At 38.9% G+C, this 6,000-nt stretch overlaps 2 long non-coding RNA genes across 3 annotated transcripts; one reads left to right on the forward strand and one right to left on the reverse strand.

The window, feature by feature from the left end:
• The first annotated feature begins 3,590 nt into the window (after positions 1-3,590).
• Positions 3,591-4,785, forward strand: LOC137173318 (uncharacterized). 2 transcript variants are annotated; one of them, XR_010925150.1, is made up of 3 exons: positions 3,591-3,723; positions 3,810-4,196; positions 4,294-4,785. It is a non-coding gene; the product is annotated as an uncharacterized lncRNA (long non-coding RNA). The 2 variants fall into 2 exon arrangements; XR_010925149.1 differs by having other exon boundaries at positions 3,810-4,785.
• A 97-nt stretch (positions 4,786-4,882) lies between these two features.
• Positions 4,883-5,753, reverse strand: LOC137173317 (uncharacterized). The gene is made up of 2 exons (XR_010925148.1): positions 5,398-5,753; positions 4,883-5,314 (listed from the first exon to the last, which is right to left on the reverse strand). It is a non-coding gene; the product is annotated as an uncharacterized lncRNA (long non-coding RNA).
• Between the last annotated feature and the right edge of the window lie 247 nt (positions 5,754-6,000).

Here is a 6,000-nt window from a genome sequence, read left to right on the forward strand (position 1 = left end):
AGAATACAATTCAACATGTAATTTTCAACAATAAATGGATAATGAATGAATATTTACTTGGCTTTAAATTGAAGAATTGAGGGAATTTTCTGTTTTTCCCTAAATTCAGTACCAAATTATATTATTCTTTCCAGGATGCTTGTATGGAAGTAATTAGGACCATGAAATAGTGTGAACCAATCCTTGGCTGGAAAAGTTCAGTTAATACAGTATTTTGTTTTTACGGTTCAAATAATTTCAGAGAACTTTGCAGCTTGGCAGTAATCATAGGGAAAATACAGACTGTTTAACTGGAACACTTCTAATTAATTAATTCCAATTTTTTAGCCAGCAAAACCTAAAATATTTTAGTAAACGCATGACAGGTCAGTTGATCATGCAAAAATGTGAAATTTGTCAACATGGTAAAAATCAAATTCATCACATCCTGCAAGGTTTGAAACTATTTTGATTCTCCAGACCTTCTAACTATAGCACACTATGTACTCGTAATATATCACATTTGTTAACCCAGCAGATTTTAACAACTAATTGTCACCTCATTTATTTCCTTTTTGAGCCACGGGAGATTTGGTTTGAGACACTTCTCCTCATCGCTGTCGGTTATAATCCTAGAAACAGGAAACAGAGAAATGAAACAATTAGACATTTTTATTATTACCTGAATGTAGGCTGATGCTTCTATCCACAACACCTTATTAAACATTAGTCCCACGGTGTTTTTTTATTAAATATTGACTTGTAAAGAGCCCAGTATTCCTCTGTTGTTGTTACAGCAGTGTCTTAAGTGTCGAATATCAGACAAACATTTATCATTTGACAGATTCCTTTATGCAACCAAACCTGAATGAAGCTCAAGTATCCTGTAATAAAATATATTTAACCCTGAAACAGCTATGCCTTCATGTCACTAAGTGGTGTTCTGGTATCATGAAGTTCTTCTCGACTAGTTTTCCAGCAGATTACAGTAATGACATCAGAGAGAGATGAATACAGATTTATTCAGGTTTAGTATGTTTAAAGACATGTTCAAAAAAAAATGCTGTACTTACAGGAAGGCATGGTGCCGGCAACCAGATCGTGGTTTCTGTTCAACACATGCCTTGATTTGCCAATCCTTCTTCAGAGCATAGGTCTTCTCGCAGCAGGAAATGGTAGAACCTGCCAGACCTTCACACAAACAGAGAGAGTCACTGTGAATTAATTTTTTACTCATCAATACAACAAGCATGACACTGTTACACACTGGGAGGGACCCAGACAATATGATCAGTCCAAGATTCACCACTAATACTTCTTTATTCATATAGACATCAGGCTGTGATTCATTTCTAAAGGGGTTAAAAACTTAGAAACGTAGGTCTTTCCCAGTTTGTAGTTTTTATTGAAGCAAGACTCTACAGCTGCAAGAGGTTGCATAAAGGGCCAGTATAAGATCAATAAGGAGCTTTTAGCTGTAAATCATACAAAGATATTCCAGTAGAGTCCAATAATTTAAATATAGACCTTTAAATTGTAACTACTTTTTATCTTGTTGTGGTCTGTGCCCCTCATTGTTTTAGAGTTGACTTCTTGTAATCTAATTATTTTAGTATTTTTACTGTTTCCTCTGTTGGCTTTTACTTTTAATCAATTTATTTGTATAGCACCTTTCATACAGGTCAGTGTGATACATTGATAGATCTCACATTGTAAACAAATGTAAACAGTAGAACAAGCATTATGCAACTATGTTTGAAAATGTGCTAAATAGATGAATACATAAATAAACAATAGTAATAATAATCATTATTATTATTATATTTACTAATTGTACCCTTAATGCTATTGTGTGCAGCAATCTATAGGTTGGAGAAAAACCTTTCATGTATGGTACTACATTACTGTGCAATTTATTACTGCTCTATAAAAACATGAGATATTGTGCCTTATATTTGTTGCATTAAGCACAAAGTCATAATGACATTACAGAACAATAATCTGTTGACTAGTATAACTTCATTACTCTGTATGTAAAACAGTGCAAAAAGTGTAGATGAAGAGCTGTACCTCCTGATGCACAGAACAGCATCACGATAGCCAGGGTGAGCAGACAAATGCAGAGAGTCTTCCTCATCTTTAAACGCTTGTTGACACTGGATCTCAGCTATAAACGCCTCCTGTGTTCAGTTACTAACAACTCGCTAAAGTCCAATGATGAGTGAACCAGAGAGGTGTGATCTTATATTCTGCAGATTCACAAAAAAAGAGGAACAGTTCTTGTCGAGGGAAACGGACAGACTCACAAACGCCCTGGAGTTCGTTGGTCATGTCCATCTATGTTGAGGTTTGTTGTGCATCCTCTTAAGTGGTGATGCTGCAGCTTTTACATTCACACTTTACTGATGCCCACATCCAGACTGACCTGCACTGAGTTCTCCAGCAGAGTACTACAATTCAACACCATCATATTCACAAGCCAACTCCCCAACAAGTTTATGTTATTCAAACATTTCTTGGAGGCAGAGCTGCTCAAACCAGATCCTGGATTTCAGACATAAATGTTTTTTTATATTCACTTATTAAAGAGAGTTTCTTCTTTGCAATTTCAAATTTGTGTGTTAGCTAACTGTCGCTTTGAAAAATGAAATGTTGAAATGTCTCTGCTCAACACAGTTACACAATCTTTCCAAATATTGCAATGTCCTCAGAAAGATCAGATGTGATATTAAAGTGTTTTATAATTAATGGACAAATTCCTTATTCCAAAAAAATCAATATGGCAGGAACATTTTGTCATTAGCAGAAATGGGATGTAAAATAGAAAAAAAACAAAGATAAGGTGGAACTGACTACCAGTCTAGTAATTAAAGGATGGGTTCACAGTTTTTCAAGTCTGTCTTAAAACAACAGTCAGGAGCCCAAATGAACAGTGAAACATGTTCTTCTTGTTGTAATAATTCCTCCTGTTCAAACTGACCATTAGAAGATCCCTTCATAATGCACTTACAATGTAAGTGATGTGGGACAAGATCCACAGTCCTCCTGCACAAAAAGTGTGCAAAATTTCTGTGCAAAGCAAGTAGATATCTGTCAATGTTACAGTCCTTTTAGTGCCAAAGTCCCTCCAGACATTTTACTGCCTGGTTCATAATACATGTGCTCAATTGGAAGAGCAAACAGTACTGAAGTGTCATCTGAAATATGTTTGTCATCACCTGGTTAATACTGGGAATATTTGTTTTTTATGACCAGATTGTTTTGAGAATGTTTTTCAGGCTGGTTTCTCTGAGCTGCAGGTTTAGTGTTTTTCATGCTATTCACACTCCAAGTGGTGATGTATCAGTTTCTGGGTCATGGAACAGGGGTCCGTTTCACAAAGCAGGTTCAACAAACTCTGAGTCTAATCCTGAACTCTGAGTTGATCTACTCTGAGATAGGAAACTCTGAGTTTCCGGTTCCAGAACAGCTAATTTGAATCAGTTTAATCAACTCAGAGTAGTTTCACCTGGAGTTAAGCACATGCACCACAACTATAAAAAGCCAGCATCAGTGGAACCCTGATTCGATGAGTCACCATGGCAACGGGGAAAAGGAAGGCTGCATTTTCAACCCACTAGAATTAGAAATCTTAATGCGCTCATACGGCGAGTTTGAACACATTTTCAAAAAGAAGTGCAATACCGCTGCAGCTGCAAAAGAGAGGGAGACAGCGTGGGAGAACATTGCTGCTCGGGTCAATGCGTAAGTTTAAATTAGTCCTTTGCAATCACAATAATATTACAGGGGAAAACTGCTTGAATGGTAGCCTATTCATTTATTTCATTTAGGTGCAATCCCGCGGGGGAGAAGCGCACTTGGCAGCAGTTTAGGATGAAATATAAAAACATTGTTCAAACAGGTAAGACCTTGGCATAACTTCATGGGGGTACCTCATTTTGATCATGTTTTACATTGTAAAGTAAATATTAAGTAGCTGTTGCTGTGACTGTGCTGTTGTGTTAAATAATTAATCCTATTTAAACTAACACAGACTTCTACTTAGCCAACAGATAGAAGGCAGATGCCCGTAAAACGGGTGGTGGCCCAGCACCACCACCTCTAACGGAGGCAGAGGAGCTGGCCCTAAGCCAGAATTTAGGAAGGCCAGTGGCTGAGGGAATCCCTGAGCTCATCCTCTGAGCCCACCCCCCAAGACACAAGTGCCTTTATAAAATGTAATATGCCTAGGCCTATATATCTTTTTTTTTTGGCCTATTCATGCAAATATTTATTTCCCTTTCATGTCTTTTTTTTTTTCTTTTGTCCCAACAGATTCTGATGGTGCTATCTGCCTGGTGGAGCCCCCTCATGCAATAACAGATCTTGTAACTGTAAGTAGGCAATACTCCAAAGATTTTGCCAAATTGTAGTTTAAGTATACTGAAACATATCACTCATCTAGGATGAAGAGGACGAGGGAACTGTGTCTGCTGCCTTTACAGACGGGGATCCAGAAAGGCCTATAGAAGTAACATGATATGTTACTGATAGTTCTCTTCCCATTCACATTTCTTACCATTCTGGTGGAAAATAGAGTGACATTTAGCCTACACTGAAGTATTAACACATTCTCATCCTTTTTAACAGAGCATGGCTGGGCAGCAGCAGGAGGGTCCCTCAACTTCCACTGCACAGATTGACACAGTTGAAAAAAAACACTGCTGGAAAAAAAAATAAAGAAAACCGATAAAGAAATGTTATACTTGGACCGCCAGATTAGGAGGGCAGATTCGGAAATTGAAATACTGGAGCACAAGTTAGAGGTGGGTGCATGGTCACAGGTGAATTATGTTGATCCTGTTAACTATTGGAACATAAACTAAACTTGCTTTTGTATTTGTAGGAAATAAAGAAGACCAAATGAAATGTGTATTATGTCTTTATTTGACTGCTGTGGTGGTGGTGATGACGGTGACTTAAACTCTAAAGTGATTATGGCATATGGTGTCTCTGACTGCTCTGCTGTCCTGGATAGCTGGCAGGTGGATGGGGTCATCATCAGGGTCTTCAATTTGTAGGGCAGGGTGTTGCTCTCCTCTAATAGTGGCAATATTATGAAGAACAACACATGCCACAATAATATCACAGGCCCTCTAAGGGGTCACCCTGAGGTGACGTAGGCACTGGAAACGGGCTTTCAGCAGGCCTATGGTCATCTCCACCCGGGCTGTCGTACTGCAGTGAGCCCGGTTGAAGTTCTGTTGGGGGCCTGGTTCAGGGTCAGGGTAAAGGGTCAGCAGCCTAGGTTGGCATAGGTAATCCCTGTCACCCAGCAGAAGGCCATCAAACTCTCCTGTAATGTATAGTGGATACATTAGAGTGTATTAAAGGAGGGAGACAAGTGAATTATATTGTGCAAATCTTTAGGCTGCTTACCACGTTGCAGTCTGTTGCTCAGGTTAGACTTGCGATATATCCTTGAGTCATGAACAGACCCAGGCCACTTGGCCTCCACATTGGAAATGATGTATGCAGCATCACATATGATCTTGACAGTGCAGAGAATGACAGATGTTAGTTGAACTATGATGCAGTCTTTAACATTTTGAAACAGTAGTCAATCTAAATGTACCTGTACATTTACGCTGTGAATGGACTTCCTATTCACATAATCGGCTTCATTACGTGAGGGAGCGGTGATGGGAATGTGTGTGCCATCTATGCAGCCAATCACACTGGGAAATCTTAAAAGAAACTAAAATTACTAATCCCAGTCTGAGGTTGCAGCACAATGTTATTAACAGAATATAACTTAAAATTAAAGCTGCAAGCAACGTTGAACGGGCCCTCACGCCTCCGCGGATGTCAGGCTGCGGTGCAATCGAAGGGCTTCTGTCACAGGCATGTAGATGTTTTCAGACAGTGCAAGAAGGAGATATATTTCACTTTCTTTGTCCTCTATTTTGCCTGCTGCTGGGGCTGCTTTGCTGAAATTTCATAGGGGGCTCTATTCAGCCAGTTTGCATCACTGATGGAATA

This window comes from Thunnus thynnus, chromosome 21 (assembly GCF_963924715.1).
Source record: "Thunnus thynnus chromosome 21, fThuThy2.1, whole genome shotgun sequence".
In the NCBI taxonomy this organism is placed as follows: domain Eukaryota; kingdom Metazoa; phylum Chordata; class Actinopteri; order Scombriformes; family Scombridae; genus Thunnus; species Thunnus thynnus.